This window comes from Cavia porcellus, unplaced genomic scaffold (assembly GCF_034190915.1).
Source record: "Cavia porcellus strain 051 isolate PalLab524CR breed Dunkin Hartley unplaced genomic scaffold, mCavPor4.1 scaffold_1, whole genome shotgun sequence".
Taxonomy (NCBI): Eukaryota; Metazoa; Chordata; class Mammalia; order Rodentia; family Caviidae; genus Cavia; species Cavia porcellus.
In genome coordinates this window covers 60,782,884-60,803,055 of record NW_026947484.1, presented here as the reverse complement: position 1 = coordinate 60,803,055, position 20,172 = coordinate 60,782,884, and the positions used below count along the sequence as shown (strand labels likewise).

The 20,172-nt window shown below is 47.7% G+C and overlaps 1 long non-coding RNA gene across 2 annotated transcripts in view; it reads right to left on the bottom strand.

Moving 5' to 3' along the window:
• Window positions 1-3,150: 3,150 nt before the first annotated feature.
• The window catches only part of LOC134476102 (uncharacterized), a 37,423-nt gene continuing 20,401 nt past the window's right edge, over window positions 3,151-20,172 (bottom strand). Inside the window, exons 1-3 of one of the 2 annotated variants that reach the window (XR_010047589.1) lie at window positions 15,997-18,078; window positions 4,155-4,291; window positions 3,151-3,399 (exon numbers count right to left, since the gene is read on the bottom strand). This is a non-coding gene — a long non-coding RNA (uncharacterized LOC134476102). Of the gene's footprint in view, window positions 3,400-4,154; window positions 4,292-15,996; window positions 18,079-20,172 lie in introns of those variants that run through there. The other variant, XR_010047588.1, reaches the window with a different exon arrangement.

Below are 20,172 nucleotides of genomic sequence, written 5' to 3'. Positions count from 1 at the left end.
TGCGATTAACAAGCAGTCTTTTCTCCTGCCTCACTGATTCCAGCTCCTCTCACTCAGATGTGTCTTTGATCTCAAAAGTAAGCAAGTTTTTTGGGCCAGGGGCTGTGGAGTTTAAATCAACTCGTTAGCTATAAAAAGTACTGGATCGATGGCTGGGTTTTAAATGGGCTTGTCATCCACTGTGGCAGATCCAAAGTAGATTTTATGACTTTAAAATAAAGTTAAGCCTAATTCTTCTCTCAGGCCCCACGGGACTCATGCTTCTGAATTATTTATGTCTTGCTAACAACCCTATGACATATTATCCCTTGGCGTGATGGATTGAGGAGAGACCTGGTGCCAGAGTGTCCCCCGACACCACTTTAGACCCGGCTCGTGAATTACGGCATCTTGGGGAGTCCAGTGTGATTAATTACAGTCAGGAGGGTGTGAAGGCCTCTGTGGAAGCTGTGCACTATCTCCTTGTTGTCCAGCGTTGTGACCTGGACGTCACTGTGGGACCCTGGCCCAGTGCCGGTGGGGTGGACATACTGGGGGATGTGTTTGCGATCTCTGGTAACCTCTGCCAGTGTGGGAAAGGAGGCCTTCTGTTGTCACTGTGGGAGAGACTCCAGGAGACACCCAGAGCAGGGCGTGACTGTGCCTCCACAGGATGGCAGGGCTGCTTGAGGCTGCATTTACGTTGCTGTGCACAGTTTGTATTTCACTGTGATTTATAACCTGGGTGACGGAGGGCAGTATGCATCTGTATCATTTCCAGAGCCTGGTGAAGTCAGGCTCTTCAGCTTGCCAGCCTGTGGAGAGTCTGGGAGGGTTCAGGAACACTGCTGCACCAGCTTCAGGGATTCGCTCTGGAGTCACAGTGCTCACTGCAGCCTCAGGGCTTCCCAGAGGCTAGGAATGTTCTGAGGTTTCCTGTGTGCACCACATGTCATGAGTCCGAGAGGGCCGGGAGCTGTGCCTCCCACTGGGGCTGTCTGGCTTTGGTAGAACAAAGTGAGTTGCAGGGAGAGATGGGGGCCCTCCTTGTTCCTAGTGGCTCAGGGTCTGTCTTGCTTGCCTCAAGAAGGTGATACTGGGCAGTGGAGGGAGGCAGAGAAGGTTGGAGAATCCTACACCTTCTAGAGAAATCTGTGGCACAGACAGAATCAGTGCAGGGATTGGGAAGACGAGTCAGCCTCGAGCATTTGAGTATTTCCAGTATCTGCCTCTGTCACTGGGGAGTTTTATTGCAGACTTTAATGTCTCTTGGGTAAGAAGAAAGTCTGATGTAACAAGAAAGGGCCACACATGTGTCCCGAGTGTCTTGCTGTTCCTGAAGATGAAGTCTGCCAGCGCCATGGGCTGACGATGACGGCTGCAATTGCACTGGCAGAAGGCTCCCTTGCCCTGCCCGCCCCGGCTTTCCTTCTTGGGTGCTGACTTGCAGGGAGACGTGGAGACATAGATGTGGACACACTCCCCAAACAGCAAGGGGATCCCAGCTGAGCTGGGAAATGCCTCTTTTCTATCCCCTTCCTCCCTCTGTTTCTTTATTTTTGTTTTTTTTGAGGTAGGATCTTGCTATGTAGTTCAGGCTGGCCTGGAGCTTGTAGCAGTCTTCCTGTCTCAGCCTCCGACATGAGGCCTGGAATTACAGGTGTGCATGACCGTTCCTGACAGAGCGGCCCATCACTGTGTCATGCAGGGAGAGCTGGCTGCCTGCAGGCTCACATCGCTCCAAGGCTGCCTGGGGAGCAGGCCAGATCTCGTTATGTGAGGTAGATGAAAACATGCGTGTTCCTAATGTGAGGCTGCGACGCTTTGCCTTCCTGGAGTGGGGCACCCTTCTCAGAGTGGAGGCTGGCTTAGGGGCTCTGCCTCCATGTCATTTGCATGCCTCATGAGGGACTTCTGCAGGGTGTAGTTTCTTCCTGACAGCTTTCAGCACTAGGTCCCCAGCACCGACCTGAGACAGGATGACAGTGCGTTCCACCCTGTGGAAGCTGACATCACCTTGACATAGGACATAGAGACACCGGTATCGGGAAGAGAAATTTAATTCTTCCCAAATTAAAAAGCAGTCATTGCAGGCACTGGTGTGGTGCATGTGATTAATTTCCTCTATTATTTCCTCAGCCATGATTGACTCAGAGATGAGACAACCACACATAGCTTTTTCTGCTGGAAATAAAGTAACAAGCTATTGCATTTCAATAGCAAAGGCTTTTCAGAGATGCTAGCAGCAAATTAACGGAAGCTGAATGGTTTCTTTCCCATGAAGGCAAGTTCTGAGGGCCTTGGCTGCATGCCTCGGGTACCAGCACTGGGGATGTCTCCTTGGTTCCAGGTGGCCACTAGCAGTGGCTGAAGCACCACTGACTGAGCTAGGCCATAGAATCCTGATACTCAGAACCCAAGATTTCATTTTGTCTTGTTTTGAGGTGCTGGGGATTGAACCCAGGGCCTCTGCACTGAGCTATATTCTTAGCCCTTTTTATTTATTTTTTAAATTCTGAGACAGGGTCTTGATAAATTACTGTGTTACTGAGGCTGGTCATGAACTGGTGACCCTCTTGTCTCAGCCTCCCAGAGTGCTGGAGTTACCTGTGCTACCATGTCCGCTGGGACCCGTGGTTCTGACTACAGAGCCACGTGCATGGTGTCAGATGGCCAGATCGTGCTTTGTGATGTCAGCTGCAGTGTTTCAGTACCCGTTCTAGTGTATGAGGGTCAGGGTGGCCGGTGTAGCTGAACCTCAGACAGGTACCGTTTCTTTGTGTTGGGAACATTCGAAGTCTCCTTTCCTAGATTTTTGCCAGATAATCTGAGATGTTCTGTGGCTGGCTGTCAACTGTAGCTCTCCTACCGTGTGCTGTAGGCCATTATCAATCACCCTCCCCATCTGCCACATCCCTGGATCCTTTACCATCCTCTTTCCACCCCTCCCTTCCCCAGGTGGGCCTTTTAAATTCTGTGTTTCAACCTCGATGTGTCAAGACCTAAATGTGTGATGCAAAAACATCACATTCATGGTGAAGTATCTTAATATTGTATTTTCTGTTTTTGCACAAATCTACAAGTTAAATACAATTCTAATTTAAAATCTAGCAGAATTTTGAGAACATAAAAAGCTTGTTCTAAATTTAGGTGTCAGAATACTAAACCTGTTTGGAATTGCTAAGTTGACTTTGAAATTAAGTTCAAGGAGGAGGAATGTATCTCACCAGATAGGAGGGCACACACCAAGCCAGCAGCAGCGGCAGCAGTGTGGGCAGGAAGGAGGGCTACGGATCCAGTGTCAGCAGTTAGAGACTGGGAAGGGGCTTCCAGAGATGGATTCTGACCTGGGAGGGAGACGGCAACCCGAGGCATCAGGGCAGGATGGGAGTTGGGTCCAGGGCACTGAGAAATCTGCTTCTGTAGGGAGGACAGTAAAATTAAATTCTGAACAGTTACTAGGCACAAAAGTGAACTATAGATGATGAATCTTAGGATAGAAATTTATAGCTAGTGGAATTAAATGTTGGCTAACACTTACAGGATAGAAAGCTCATCTTGTTTAGTATCCTGAAACCTATGCTTTGAGGTGAGAAATTCACTTTTTTTAAAATTTTGAAAGTAGTAAAATACAACAGAACAAGACAGAATAAAGTCAACTGAGACTGTGTAGTGAAATTGGTACAGAACTTATCAGCAGGTTACCAGGATAACAGTAATAGGTATCACAGTATATTTCGTTATCTTTATAATAGTTGTTCTTTCAATCATGTATATCACTATAAAATGAAATACAGAACATTATAGAACTTACCAAAACAGAATATTGAATAGAGCAGTACCATTAATCAGAATAGAACAAAATAGTAATAAAAATATTTGCCTTCAAAGAGATGGTAGAAGGAAATTTCCTTTATTTGCTATGGTCAACCTCCCAGGAGATTTCTGGTTCCCATTTGCTAACAGGGTTGGGGGGAGGACAAGGAAAGCGGGGTAAGGGAAGCGGGATGTTTGACTCTAGGCGGTGCACCAGTAGGTTCACTATTGCTTAGCAGGGAGGCAGGCTGGTTGCTTGGTTTCCCAGTGTCCTAAGTTCCAGCATGGTGTGGATTTCACGAGATGCTGGTGGTTCTCCCCCTGGAGGGGCCATAGTCTGCCACACTGCAGCCACTTACCAGGGAGGGGAGCTGCTTGCTTGGTTTCCCAGCATCCTAAGTTCCAACATGGTGAGGATCTCAGGAGCCACTGCTGGTTCTCCCCGGGGAAGGTCCACCGTCTGCCATACTGCAGCCACTTACCAGGGAGGAAAGCTCTGAGGTGAAAAATTGATAAGCAGTTAAAGGAGGGGCCAGGAGGAGATATTTGCATAGTATAAAACCAGTGTGAGCTGAGTGTGAAGAATATGTGGGGAACTCTTAAAACCAGTAGGAAAAATGCAGTGTATCTGATGGAAAAGTGGGTCAAGGTTATGAGATGGAGAAACTCCAATGACTGCAAATATATGATCTGGACAAATGAAGATTTAGAGATACCATCACACAGCCATTGGATGGGTAGAAGTCAGAGGTCAAACCATCCTCGTCCTAGTAATTTTACTCTTAAAAATACAAAGGAAATTTGCTTATACTCCCTTATACCAGGGTTCTTAACAGGAAATGAGATGTTGGGGGTCAGCTGAGGAATTTTTGGTTGCTGCAGATGTGTGCGTGTGTGTATTAGTTTTTGAAGACAAATTACCCAAGCCAGGTGGCTTAAAGCAAAAGCAGTCCATCTGTATCCATCTGCTGATGGACATTTAGGCAAATTCTGTACCTTGGGTGATGTGATTAATGCTGTAATATAACAATATTTAAATTAAGCAGCAGCTACAGAAAGGGAGAAAAATACTTACAAACCATATATCTGATAAGGGGTTAGTACTAAGCATATGTAAATGACTCACATAACTCAATAGTAAAAATACAAAGAATCTGATTAAAAAACTAATGCAAGACTTGAATAGACATTTTTTCCAAGTGGCCAGTGGGTATAAGAAAAGGTACCACATATCACTAGAGAGCATAGAAATGCAAATGGAAACCACAGTGAGATAGCACCCTCCAGGAGAACTATCATCACAGATAAGGTATAATGAGTGCTGTGAGGAAGAAGAAAATGTGGAACTTGTGTGCACACTGGCAGGAGTGTAAATTAGCACAGCCATATGGAAAACAGTATGGAGGTTCCTTGAAACAGCTGCACTAGGACGACACTGTGCACAATCCCAATTTGTGTCCACATCCCAAGGGGATGAACTGGTATCTGTGTCATTTTAATTTACATCTGAATCATACTTGTGGACTCTATCTCCAATAATGTCACATTTGCATTGGCCACAGCTTAGGATGAGAGCACACCCTCCTGGAAGGACACAGCTGACCTCACTGGAGGCTGTTACCGTGTGTGGCTGGAGGAGGGTGGAGAGGCTGCTAGACATTGCACACTGCAAGGGACAACCCCAGACAGACTGGGTGGAGCTGGGAAGCATGGACTGGCCCCCTGACTGGACAGTGGGGGTGCCTGGGTGAAGGGCTGGGGACACACACTGGCTGGATGGTAGATGTGTGTCTGTCACGCAGGCAGCTGGCCTGCCACTGTTTGGTGCAAGTGCTGTTCCTGTTGGCTCCAGTGCTGGAGTCCAGGCCATCAGAGGAGATGTGAACAATGGTGGCTGAGGTGAGAGGAGAGCAGAGCAGATGAGAGGGCAGCATGGGGAGGAAAAGGCAGGGCAGGGCATGATGGGCCAGGGGAGGCGAGTGTGGAAGGGCCTGGCAGCCAGGGTGGGCTCAGGGCGAGGATGGGTGGTGCTGCAGTTGGGTGAGCTCCACCAACCCCTCAGCAGGGGGCGCTGTGCTTCCCTGTGTGACCACCACTGCCCTAGGGGAAGCAACCGCCCTGAGCTGAGTCAGCAGGCCTGCAAGGAGAGGAGAAGGCGGGGACTACAGAGGGGCTGCCTTTGCCCTTGGCCCAGCATCCCAGGCCTGGGGGATTCACAGTACCTGAGCTCTCCTCTTACAGGAAGAGGTAAAGGCCACAAGCCCTTGACTGCTGTGCCGCGGGGCATTTGTGGGGAGAGAGCTGCGGGTGTGATGCAGGAGCTGCGGAGGCTCTGCTGCCAACAGATGGGATCAGACTTCACGGTGTCTTGTGGATCAGGGGAAAAGCAGCCATGCATCAGGGCCTGCAGGTGGAGCAGGGCAAACCTTCCCAGGAGAACGTGAAAATTACAGACTGCTTCAAAAAGCGGTGATTTTCACTCCGCATTGAATTCATTTTGACTAAACGGAAAATCTCAGAGGTCTATTTGCGCTTGGATTTCCAGTGTGGTCAGGAGGGTGTGCTCACCAGTCACTATGGTCAGTGGCCTGGTCTTAGAGGTCAGTGCCCAGCTCCAGCCCCTGTGCTCCTCGGTGGGGGAGTTGTGCCACTTCCTGTGCCCTGCTGTCCTTACTGTGCAGGGTTGGTATGGACACCTGAGAGCCCCTAGCTTCTCTCAGGGAGTCCCATCCTGCACCAGACTTGGAGGGGACACCAGTGCATGTGAGTGCTCTGAGGAATGTGGGAATCTGGATAGAGAGAGGTGTGTGGGCCTGGAGCAGAGAGACACGAATTCTCCACCACTGCGAACCCTGCACTCTGTGCCTAAGATCTAGGGAAAGAGCCCCTGACAGGCTTCTGCAGAGGTGCCCTCTGCAGTAACTTCGGAAGAGGACCCAGCAGCCCTTGGTTGCTGTTTGGACAGTGGATGGTGCTGTCTGTGGACCTTGGTGCTGGGCCTTGGGCTTTGGGTTAGGGTTAGGTGCCAGGCTCAGGAGCCACTGCTGTGCACCTGTGTCTGCATGGCTACCAAGTTTCTGTTATTTATGTGATGCCCAACAACCCCAGTCACTTTACCAGGCCCTAGCCTACTTCTAGCCAGCCATGGATGGAACCCTCTGGAGCCATAAGGCCAAGAAATCTTCCCTTTATGTTATTTTCCCAGGTATTTGCTCACAGCAACTGAACGCTGACTGTGCCAACACACAGTGTCAGATATCGTAGAGGGCAGAATTTCATATATGCCTGCTCCCTGAATTCCTGCCCTAGCCCTGGCAATATGAATGTGAGATCTTGCCTGTAAACATGTGATTTTACTTGTGAAATGAATAACTTCATAAATGAGATTCAGTTCACTAGTGAGCTAGTACTAAACAGAGAGACTGTCCTGATGAGTGTCCATCTTTGGCACATTACCCCAATAGTTTTTTCTGGCTGATATCAAAGAGGGAAATCAGAAAGATGTGGAGCACAAGAACATTTTGGAATGGTATTGCCTATGATGAAGGGGCCAAGTGCCAGGACGTGTGCCCTCCAGAGGCTGAGAGCAGCCCCTGACAACAGCCTCAGGGCACAGAACACCTGTCTTCCAGCTGCAGCTGAATGCATTGGGTGTGTGTTTTTCCCCAGAGTCCCTAGATAGGAGCCCAGTCTGGCATCTACCTTGCTTCAGACCTCGTAAGAGAGCCCAGTCCAGTTTCTCCAGGCTTCACACCCACAGAATAAAATTCCAAGAGAAAAATGGCTGTTTCAGGTGATGTTTATGGTGATCACTGCTGCAGCAATAATGAATGGACAAAGACATCTGGAAATGTCGAGTGAGCAGTGGCTACCTGAGACTGGAGGTCAGCAAGAGGATCTGGGACACAGACTCTCAACTGTCATTTGATATAAAGACAGGTTCAAAAATCACATAACTGGGGCTGGGGATGTAGCTCAGTGGCATAAGCGCCTAGCTTGCAAATGTGCAGTTGTGAATTCAATCCCCAGTACTGATAAAAAAAAATCTCTAAAGTTTAGCTGGGGGTTTAGCTCAGCAGTGTAAGTGCCTGCTTGGCAAACTCAAAGTCGTGAGTTTGATTCCCGGTGGTTAAAAAAAAAAAATCACATAACTTCAGTGATCACAAAAGGAGTAAGGATGAATGGTGACTCCTGCCAAAGAGTGAGCCCTGGCACCTCCAGCACTGGCAAGAGGGCAAGAAGGAGAAGCCACTGAAGGGGCTGAGAAGGAGGGAACAGCTCTGGAGGAGACTTGAGAGTCAAGGGGAGAGAGAGTGTCGAAAAGGTGTTAAATGCTGCTGAGAGGAGGTCTCAGGATCAGCTGGACTGATCACAGAGGGCCCGGTGATCCACTCAAGAATACTCAGGCACAGGAGCACAGGCAAAGAAGAACTGATTGGAGTGGGTCAAGGAAGAGTGAAAGGAGAGGAACCAGAGACTGTTGAGTTTTGAAGGTTTTATTGCAAACAATGCAGAGAAACTGGGAGATAACCGGTGAGGAAAGTGAGTCATTAGAGAGATTTTCTTTTTTTAAGATGGAGAAAACAATGGCTTATTTGTGCTCTGTCTGGCAAGTTGCAGTGGAGACAGGAAAGTTGATGAGGGGAAGATCTCTGCAGAAGTCCACAAGTAAGCTAAGGGGCGACACTGTCATAACCTGGTGGCTTCAGACAAGGATGTGTTCACTGTCTTAGCAAGTATGAAGGCAGACCCTGACAATGCTGGGGAACAAATTCTCTATACCACTGCCATTCTGGAAGATAATGTTGCTGCTCCATTCTGGGATGTGGTGCCCTGTGACTTTCTTCTCAAAGTAAAGTCTTTCACTTTTTTGCAGTTTTGAGGCTACAAAGGGTGAGGCTACAAAGGGTGGAGACTTGCTGCTTCTTTTGATGCCCTCCGGCCATCTTTTATATTCTCTTGTTCCTTCTCAGCAAACAACATCTCCTCTTCTCTATCTTTGTGGTTCACAGCTTTACTGGAGCTTTCTTTCTGGCCAAACTCACAACATTGTAAATCATTCTACTGGTGTATTTGCTCTTGGTTCTCAACATAAATCTGGCTACCCCCCCCCCCCAACAATAGCCATGCCACAGCCTCAACATTCAATTGCCTTGAAATTTTTTCTGCCAGATTAATTACTCCACCACCCTTAATCTTAGTCTCAGGCAGAATTTCTGGACATGAGCAAAATGCAGACAAACATTCTGCCAAGCCATCGCACACATTGTCTGTACTCCAACAGCCAATGCAGTCTTTTCCAACAGAAACCTCCTGATCCTGGTTTTCACCAGCAGGATTTCTATCAGTTTTCTGGTCTTCCGAGCTCTGAACAGAGTCTTTCATATAGAACACCCTAAGGCATTCTAATGCTACTCTTTCAGGCAACATCTCTGAACCTTTCCAAACTCTTCCCAGCAGCTATTCCTAAAGGCTCTTGAACGACATGGTCAGGTATAGTCACAGCAATAACCCCACTCCTCTGGTACCAAATTCTTCTTGGTTGCTTTTCTCTCATTGTTGAGACAAAATATCTGATGCCTAAAATTAAGGAAGTAAAGGTTTATTTAGTTCACAGTTTATGGAGGTTTCACTCCATAATCGCCTGGCTCCAAAGCAGAGTTGCCTGCACCTGGTAGAGGGCAACAGTTCATGGTAGTGGAAACAGCAAAACAACAAGAGAGAAAGGGAGGAAAGAGAGCAAGCATCTTTCCTTCCCTTATACCATATGCAGAGCTGAGTCCAGATGGAGCCTCTGTCACCTGGGTCCTAGGGACATCAGGGGCATGTGGGGTGTGCAGAAAAGGCTCTCTGTGTAGGAGAACAAGAGGGCTCAGGGTCCTTGTGACAGTAGCATAATCCAAGCCCTCTTTTAACTACTGTGAGTAGTTTACTATCAGGGACAGACACTGCCATGCCTTCCTTCCTCAGCCCATGACTTTGCACCCATTGGCCAGCGCCCCTCCCCCCCCGACTTTCCATGTGTGTGAGTTTGACTTATCGTGTATTCCATACACAGGAAAAATTACAACTTCGCCTAGTTTTAAGTTTCTTTTTCTGTTACTGAGTTATAGTTCTTTGTGTTGTCAGGATGTTCTCCCTTGTCTGATATTTGTAAACTTGCTTCTATTCTGGTTTATTTTTCATTCTGCTCTATCCTTTGATGCACGTCTGCCTCTTTTTGAAGATCGGTGCTCAGCATCAGGCATTTTTCTTCCATGCAGGCTCCTTGCCCACTCTGTGTAGTGCCTGCTGTATTGGCCATTTGCTGTTCGGTGAGGACCTCTCAGGCAGAGACTGTCCTGTCCACCTCAGTACTCTGTGTTCTCAGGTTGGTGGCTGTGGTGAAAGTGCTGTCCTTGCCTCCTCCTATGGACCTGGCTTCTCTCCCAGGGTGACACCTTTAGCCTGGGGAATTGTCCCACTGCCCCACCCATCCCTGAGTTGGGGTCCAGCAAGGTGGCCTGGAGTCTCCGTCTAGCTCCATTGGTGAAGCAGGCTCTGGAGCTGGCAGTTTCCAAGGATCTCACTTCTGTCCTCTTTGGGGAACGGGGAAGTCAAGGTTCAGTCTGTTCCCTAGGAACAGCATCTTAGGAAGGGTCCCTGAGTGCTGGGGCCAGCCCCACAGGTCTGTTCACTCCATGGTTGTCCTGGTGCCCAGGGCAGAGCTAGGACAGCATGGGCTACAGTAGGAGCCCAGGGCTGGAAGTGGGGAGATCTGGGTTGATTCAAGAGACCCCTCCACAGGACATGAACTTGGGCCCAGGGAGCCGTCTTGGGCCCAGGCCATCAGTCCCTGTCTAGGAGGTGAGGCTCCAGCCCGGTTACTTTCAGTTCTCAGAGGTTTCCTAATTGTTCCTTATTGCTGTCAGTTGTTTCACTGAATTGCAGGCTTGCTTGCTTTCTCTTTTTTTCATATTTGATGTTTTAGGAGTTCCTGAAACTGTACTCATCTCTTACATTTCAGAAGAGGAAATAGCTCTAGTTGCTAGGGCAACCCTTATGTCTTAATATTCTTCTAAGGTTCTTGTAGTATCTCTGACACAGCAACCCTTTATAAATGGTATCAGTATTATTTAACTCACTTCAGAGTTTCTGCTTATAGCTTTAAGATGGGCCTGGAGGCTCATAAATTGATGCCAGCCCCAGCACCGTTTTCTTTCCTTATTGACTCTGCCACGCACAAATCATGGCTCTGGCTTTGGCCTGGCATCTGCTTACTGAATCTGCGGCTCTGAGGTGCCCACGCAGAGTGGTGTTGATCTGCAGTATGCTTCTCTCTCCCTCTGACTCGGAGGTGTGCTGTGTGGAGGTGGAGAGCGGCTTCCTTTTCCGTGGAAAGCCCTGTGCAGTGGGCCTGGCAGGCAGCTCCATAGCTGTGCGGTGCCCCTGCTGCTGTTACGCTGGGAGAGCAGTGTTAAGGCACTGCTGGAAATAGGCTGGGGCAGGGGCGCAACCCCATGTTCTGTGGGGCTGCTGCTGTGTGGTAGGCTTGACTCTGCATCGCAGTGGGAGATCCTGAGCCTTTCTGTTGTCACACATGACACACATGGTGCACAAGGTCCGTATGCACAGTGCACACCCACATCCACACCACAAGCCGGCACACACTCGGAGGAGCTGAGACACGGTGTTCCACAGGACACCAGTGGGAAACTCGTGACTCAGACAAGGCTGGGGATCGAGGACAGCAGAGCTGCAGCTGAGCCTCACTCTTCGCCCCCCCTTCCCCCCTCTTTCCTGGCCCTCTTTGCCCCATTTCTCTCTTCCCCTCTCACCCGAGTATGCACTGTACCTGCTTCCCCAGTCTTTTATACCACAGAGCTCGGAGTCTGGGGACTGACATCCCTGTTGGAGCTGAGGCATCTGTGCTGTCACCTTCCCATGCGGCCTCGTGTATGTCGGGTGGCCTGAGGTCCTCAGAGGGCTGCTGTGTGGTGGTCCGGCTGATGGCACAGGTGACGGCCCCTGCCCCCTGGAGTAGCACTGTAGGGCCCGGCAGTGCCTTGAGTGAGAAGAGCCTCACTTTCTAGGGTTCTGCTCTGGAAGCCCCGTCTGTGGGTTTGGGCAACGGGAGGGTGACAGTTGACAAGTAGCTGTCACCGGGCATAGGCACTGTGCCCCCACATGGTTCCTGCTGAGTGAGGGGAGGTGGTTTGAGCTCTGAGCACCCTGAGCAACTCTGCTCTGTGGTTTTGATTTTGATCCTGGCATCGGGGCCTGGTGGATTGTGGGGGGCTGTTTTGCCTGCTTCTCTCAGTTCAGCATAGACACTATGTGAGTTTGGCTGGGCTTCTGTAACAGCGCTGAATTCAAGAACTTTAAAAGCCAGAATGCTACTCTCTACTGGTACAGAGTCAGGTGATCTGATCAAGGCTTTGGAGGGCTGGGACTTGTTCTTGGTTCGTGGCAATGCTGGCAAGGCCCGGTCTTTCCTGGCTGGGTCATGACAGGAGGATACGTGTCTCCTGGTTTCCCGTGTTCTGGCTTCCATCTGCTTTCCTTCTGCAGGACACTGTCACATTCTACTCCACTCTCTCTGAGTCTGGCCTCGGTTTAGTTTGAGTGCACTTGAAAGAGTCTATTTTCAGATAAGGTCGCATTCAAAGGTAAGAAGCAGTCTCAGTTACTTTTCTTTCTTTCTTTTTTTTTTTTTTTAGGAGATAAGAAGGCAGTATTTAATCTTTATACCAGCAGACTATTGGATCTTCAGTTACTTTTCTCATTGCTGAAACAAAATACCTGACACCCACGGTGAAAGGAGAAAAGGTTTCGTCAGCTCACGGTTTGCAGAGCTTCCAGTCCACAGTCAGCTGGCTCCAAGGCAGGCTGGCATGGCAGAGGGGCAACTGTTCATGGCGGTGGCAGACAGAAAAAGCAACAAGAACAAAAAGGGGAAATTAAGGCTCTTTCCACCCCTTTTATCTTTTCCAGACTTCTGAGATTAGGGCAGTAACCAATCCAATCAGTGGGCTGATCCAGCAGTCACCTGGAGTCAAAAGTCTGGGCTCCTCTTAACTGTCCACAAGGACAAAGGAAGACTGTCCCCACTGCCCTGATTTCTAAGACAGGACAGAGTCTTTGTCTTGCAATTTCACAGCGACCCTGGCAGCTGAGGAGCACTGGGGGACAAGACGAGGGGTCAGGTGAACGGAAAGCCCCGAGAGTGGGAGGGTGTGAGACTGGAGGGCCGGTGTCTCCTGCTCCTGGGCCTGCATCGCAGGTCCACTGGGATGGAGCCTTCCTTACAGTGGAAGACAATCCCACCTCTGCTAGGACAGTGGACCCCATGAAGAATGGTAACTCTTACAGGACACATGAGAAGCCCATGGGCCCAGCCAGTTGGGGTGCCACGCTTACATCTGCCTCCTAGAGACAGGCTTTCAAATCCCAAAGAGAGCCAGGCCCTTCCCAGTGCAGGTCTGGCCTGAGACAGGAGCTCTGGGAGTGACTGGTGCAGAGGATCAGGTGCACTGGAAAATGGGAGAGAGCACAGCTTTTTCTGCCCAGGGCCTGGGAGCACTGTGTGACCGGAGCCCACTGCCTTTCTGAGTCTTGCTGTCCAACCTTTCCTGGAAACTCAAAATCACATAGCTTTGGGGCTGGGGATTTAGCTCAGCGGCATAAGCGCCTGCCTTGCAAGCAGGCAGTCATGAGTTTGATCCCTGGTACTGATAAAAACCAAAAAGACCAAAAAAAAAAAAAATCACATAGCTTTGCAAATATCTCCCAGGGTCAGGACTCAGTAGATACAGGAATTTGGTGTGTGAGAGAAAACTAAAAATGAGCAGGTAAGAGGAGGTATGATGTCTTAAAGGGAGTGCTCAGTGAATGAATAACCTAATAATGAACTCAAGGTCCTAGAAAAATAAGAATGGTCCAAATCCAGAGCTAGTACAGGGAGGGAAATTATAAAGATCAGTGCAGACATCAGTGAAACAAGACTAAAAACTGTACGAAGAATCAAGTATTAAAAAAATACACAGACTCTTAGCCAATCTTACCAAACACGGAAAGAAAAGACTCAAATCAACAGAATTAGAAATACAAAAGGTGAAATTACAATAGATACTGCCAAAATCCAGAAGATTATTAATAACTACGTTGAAAACTTGTGCTCCAGTAAATTGGAGAATCCACAAGAAATGGAAAGATTCTTAGACACTTACAAATTATCAAAAGTGAACTAAGAAGATATAAAACCCTCAATAATCCAATAACAGGCAATAAAATTGAAGCAATAATTAAAACAAATCCCCTACCAATTAAGAAAAGACCAAGACCAGATAGGTTTACTGCTGAATTCTATAAGAACCTCAGGGAAGATTTAACACCAACACTCTTCAATCTCTTCCCTGAAACTGAAAGAGAAGGAGTACTCCCAAAGTTATTCCTGGAAGCTAACATTGTTACCTGATTCCAAAACCAGATAAGGATTCAACCAAAAAAGAAAACTACAAGCCGATTTCTTCAAGAAACATGGACACAAAAGTCCTCAACAAGATATTGGTGAGCAGAATGCAGTCTTGCTCACCAAAAAGTTCACACACCATGACCAAGTAAAATTCATCTCAGGGATGCAAGTCAATAAAGGTCACATAAACATAACATAACATCACATAACATCACATAAACAGAAGCAAGAACAAAAATTACATGATCTGAACAGATGCAAAAAATGTCTTTGGGAAAACCCAACATCCATTATCATAAAACTGAAGCAAATAGGTACAGAAGGACTTTATCTCAATCTGGTAAATGCCATCTAAGACAAACCAATGGCCAACATCATATTAAGTGAGGAAAATCTGAAAACTTCCCCTAAAATCAGAAACAAGCTAAGGATGCTCACTGTCACCAATCCTGCTCAATATAGAATTTGAAACATTAGCAAGATTAATCAGGCAAGAGAAGGAAATAAAAGGGGTGTGTATAGGAAAAGAAGACATATTATCCTTACCTGCAGATGACATGATCCTCTACACAGAAGTCTCAAAGTTTCCACCATAAGACCCCTAGAATTAATCACCAAATTCAATAATGTATCAGGACACAAAATCAACACACAAAAATCAATAGTGTTCCTGTTCATTAATAATGAACTCACTGAGAAAGAAATTAGGGCAACAACATCTTTCACAGTAACATCAAGAAAAATTAAATACTTAGGAATTAGCCTAACCAAGAAAGTGAAAGCCTTCTACAATGAAAGCTACATTACTCTGAAAAAAAAATCAAAGAGAGTTTGAGAAAATGGAAAGATTTCCTCTGTTCCAGCCACACTTTCAACATGGATGTACAGGTTTACTGCACCCTCAATCAAACACCAGCAGCATTTGTCACGAAACTAGAGCAATCAATTCCGCAACTCATAAGGAATGAGAAGGTACATGAAATGGAAAAGCAATTCTGGGGAAGGCAGGGTGCCTCAGTGATAAAAACAGCATGGTTCTTGCACAAAAACAGACCTGAGGACCAATGGAGCAGGAGAGAGGATGCAGAAACAACCCCAGCACAGTCAGCTATGTGATCTTTGACAAAGAGGTCAAAAGCACGTATTGGAGAAAGATAGCCTCTTTCATAAATGGTGCTGGGAGCACTGGCTGTCCACGTGCAGAATACTGAGCCTGGACACAGCTGTCTCACTGTGCACTAAACTGAAATCAAGGTGGATCAAAGAACTAAATGTTAAAACACAAACAATCTGCTGGAAGGCAAAACAGGTAAAGCTCTGAAAGACAGGTGTAGGTAAGGACTTGCGGAAGAGAACCCTGCTTGAATACACAGACAGACAGACAGACAGATACACACACACACACACACACACACACACACAGAATCAACGCATGGAATCATATCAAATAAAGCATTTTCTGTGTAGCCACAAAACAGCCAAAAGAGTGAAGAGACCATTTACAGAATGGAAAAATTTTGCCAGCTGCACCTTGGACAAAGACAATATCTAGAATATAAAGAACTAAAAGAACATCCCCCAAAATGTAAGAGCCAATCAAATAGAAATAGGCATTTCTCAGATGTATGAATGGCCAATAAATACATTAAAAATTTTAACATCACTGATGTCTTAATTGCTTTTCTTTCATTGCTATGACAAAATACCCAACATCCAAAATTAAGGAAGGAAAGGTTTATTTAGCTCACAGCTTGTGGAGGTTTCAGTCTGTAATCTGCTGGCTCCAAGGCAGGGTGGCATGGCCCAGGGGCAGTAGTTCAAGGCGGCAGAAGACAGAAAGAGCAGCCAGAGCAAAGGGAGGGAGAGCAGGCCTCTTTTCCTCCTTACACTGTACACACAGGCCATCCCCCCTCGCTAGGGTGGGTGTAGCACTCACACTGCCTCTGTGCCTTCCTCTTGCACAGCATGAGGAAGTAATACTCTGGCTCCTGCTGAGTCACTAAAACTTCTCAAATGACACAATACATCAACCATAACAACTGCCCATGAGAGAAATGCAGATTGAAACAACATAAAATTTTATCTTACCCCAGACAGAATGGCATTATCAAGAAACCAAATAATAACAGATACTGGCGAGGCTGCCAGGAGAAAAGGAGTACAATCACTATGGAAATTGGTGTGGAGATTCCTCCATAACCTGGAGTTAGAAATTCCATTTGACCAGCTATTCCCCTTCTAGTAATCTCCCCAAGAGAGTTAAAATACATCACCTTACAGTGACTCACATTTACAGCAGCGCAACTCACAGTAGCTAAATCTTGGGTGTGGCCTGTATGTCCCTCAGCAGAGGAGCGGATAAGGAAAATGAGGGGTCTGCCCACCATAGAGCCCTACTCTGCCACCAAGGAAAACTTAAGTCCTTTGTAGGAAAATGTGCCTTGAAACCACAATGTTAAGTGAAATCAGACGGACATGCGAACTTAAGTACCACGTGATTTCACTTACATGAGAAGCCCAAAATATAAAGAAGGAGCAGAATAAAAGGCAGATGGTAGGAAGCAGGAGGTAGCTCTTTTCCAAATGGGAGAGGACTGCGAGCTGGGGCAGGTGAGGGGATGAATAGGGATGAGGTTGTGTTACATCCTCAGACTGGCTCCCTACCGGGAGCGTGACCATGCACTGTAAATTAGTTTTAATAAAAATGAAAATACCAGAATAGTAAAACAACCCCGAAACAACAGCAATAGCCACAAATGCTCATGGCTGGCTTTCACGGCCTCCGGTGCGTCTTCTGCTCTGGTGTGTGTCCCTGTCCAGCCAAATGCTCACCACTCGCTGGGCCAGGGAGTGGCCAGTGGTGCCCGGTTCTCGAAGAGAAGCCAGCAGCCCTCCTGCCGTGCCTGCATCCTGTTTCAAGGGCAGCTGGGTGCAGTGGCTTCTTAGCTGCCTCTCGTCCAGATGCCTGTCCTCCGTCACTAAGTCTGACCAAGGCGAGACTGGAAAAGCAAATGCTGTGGACACAGAAGCCTTGCTGCAGGCTCACGGCACAGCCCTAGGATTGCACTCCAGGTGAAAGCGGGCTTTGATGTGGAACTCATGGCCACCCACAGCCTTGGTCTCAGCACTGCAGTCATCTCTGGTTCTAAGTGCACTGGTTACTGACCTCAGAGACTTGGCCTTCCATAACTCTTGCTGAGCCTTCCTGCATGTCCGTCACCACAGGGCTGCCTTTGTTCATGGGTCAGAATGAGGAGCGGCCACCCTTTCTACGCTCATGTGTCTCTGCCTGGGTGAGACACACTGCTTCCACCAGCAAATACGTATCTGTCAAAGGCCAGTTACTATAGATTTGGCAGGGAAAAATATCCTGCCAACTGGTTTCCATGAAACGTTTTATATCAGGAAGGTGAGGGTTTCAGGTAGAACACAATGACTATTCTGCAGTGAAAACTGTACATGGTCAGCATTTGCTCATCAGTGAAAACACCTGAAATGCTTGTTTTTCCCAATTGGAAAAGTTTCCAGATACCATTCTAACACTATGGGTCATAATCTTTTTATTTTCCAAGAGAGATCTTAAAGTCTGTTCTAACCTTTACTTATATAGACTCAAACCCCAACCATAGTCAAGGAAACTAGTCTCAGATATGTCACTCTAACAGCTGTGAAAACACCGAGCCACATCCTCCGTGTCTGGTGCGTGACCTTCCAGAAGCAAGCGTGCCCAGGGTCACTTCTCTCCCCAGGACAGATGCTTGGCACCATCGTTCTGACATCAAGTGTGCTTTGAAGCTGTTTTGAAGTTTGGAGCTGCTAATTTTCAAGGAGGCAGCAGCAGAATGGCTGGCACCTGGAGGACAAAGGCATTAAAAGCAATTTTTTTTTCCAGCTTAGAAATCTCCCTAAAGGTAATAGAGAAAGAAAACACTTTTATTATTGAAGAAGCATGAACTGGAAGGGGATGAGCGTCACAAGGAATCCACCAAGACATGAAGACGGCAGGGATCTCTCATTGACTGAGCAGATCAACCGCTGCAGACATGCTCTCGGGATAAACACAGCTGGCCCTCAAGAAGCAGGACTGGATGGCGCCCTTTGTCCCTCAGAGCTCGCACAGCCTTTCCTGGGGAGAGGGTGGCTCTGTGCTGGCCAGCTGGCTCTACCCTGAGAATAAACAAACACCTTCCTATTCGGGGACTTGGTTCTGCAGCTGGGAGAAGGAGCCCACTGCCGTTAGGCCCCTACCCTGCAGGAGGAAGTAGATACAGGTCACTGTCTTTCTGTTTGCTCAGATTTCAGAGACATCTACTGGGGGTGGTGGCCCAGGCCCGTAATCCCAGCATGCTGGGAGGTGGAGGCAGGAGGATGAAAGTGTGACCCCAAAGATATTCCTGGGTCTCAATGGAGATACAGATCAGCAGCCCTCTGGTCTTGAGGAGGCCGGGGTTCAACGCCAGGCAAAGGCCAGTGCTCTGAGAGAGAGGAGGGCAGCACAGTCCGTTTGCTTATTTCCGATGAGCAGGCTTTAACTTGTGTTTGCCCTTTGGTACCTAAACAAATGGGCCTCCAGTTGTTGACAGAGCTGTAGGAGCTGGCATGGTGAAATCAGAGGCTCCAATGCGGTTTGAGTGGTTTGGAAGCAGGGGCTGGCCAGGCAGGTCACCCCCTTGCAGCCTCCAAGGGGAGAACTTCGCAGTGGGGAGAGGAAGGAATGAAGGAGCGGAGGTGGTGGTGGCATGGCTGGGGGTCACTGAGCCCCACCCCACTGCCAGGCCCGTGTCACCCCATCCCCAGGCCAGCATTGGCCGCGGCACAGGACTGCTCCCAGGGCTGTAGCTGCTGTTCCTCTCCGGGTCCCAGGCTGCTATTCTCGGCTTCTTTGTGCTCGCTCTTCCTCCTTCTCCCAGTTTCTCACAAGGCTGAAGTGGGACCTACACGTTTTTCCCATTCTGAGATTCCTTTTGTTTCTTATTTGTGTGTGGGGGACGTGTGTGTGTGTGCACATGGTACTAGGGATTGAAGTCAGGGCCTTCACATTGAGCTATATCCTCAGCCCTTTGTTCATGTTTGGTTTTGTTTTGTTTGGTTTGGTTTTGAGACAGGGTTCCACTAAATTGCCAGGCTGGATTGAGCTGGTAATCCTCCTGCCTCAGATTCCCAGAGTTCAGGGATTACAGGTGGGTGTGTGATACCATCCCTGGCTCTGACCTGCACCTCCCAGCTCTGGGCCCCGCACTCTTTCTTGCCCACCCTGATATGCCCACCCTTATATATATATGGTATGAGACCATATATACATATATAAATATACATATAAATATATATATCTTACCAAGTACATTTAAGAAAAGAAGGAAGTTATGAAATATCTTCGTCTTTCCTTGAGAAATTAAAAATAAGACAGAATAAAACAAAAAATGAATAGAATAATAAAGATCAGAAAACATAATCCCTTATCAAAATGCCAACATCATTTTTCAGAAAGATGAACATTTTGATTGTTACATTTCTGTAAATACAGAGCCCTCTCTCTCTTTCTCTCTCTCTCTTTTTTTTTTTTTTTTTTGGTACTGGGGATCAAACTCAGGACCTCACGCTTGTCAAGCAGGCACTTACACCACTGAGCTAAACCCCCAGCTCCCATTTCTGTAGATATATAAAAGACTCAAAATAGTCTAAACTCTGAGATTTCTAACTTACACTTGATTGTAAGTTCTCAGGAGCTTCTAGATGACATCGACCCCTGGCTCTGTTCACATCGTCTTTTTCCCCATTTATTCACATTTTGGAAAATTTCCATACAGCACCTGTTTGACTGCTTTTCTTATCCTCTTGACCAAGATTCGACGCTGTCTGTAGAAACCATTGCTAAGCTCTGCCAGCTTGGGGAGTCGCTGTCCATCGTGAACAGCAGGGTATGA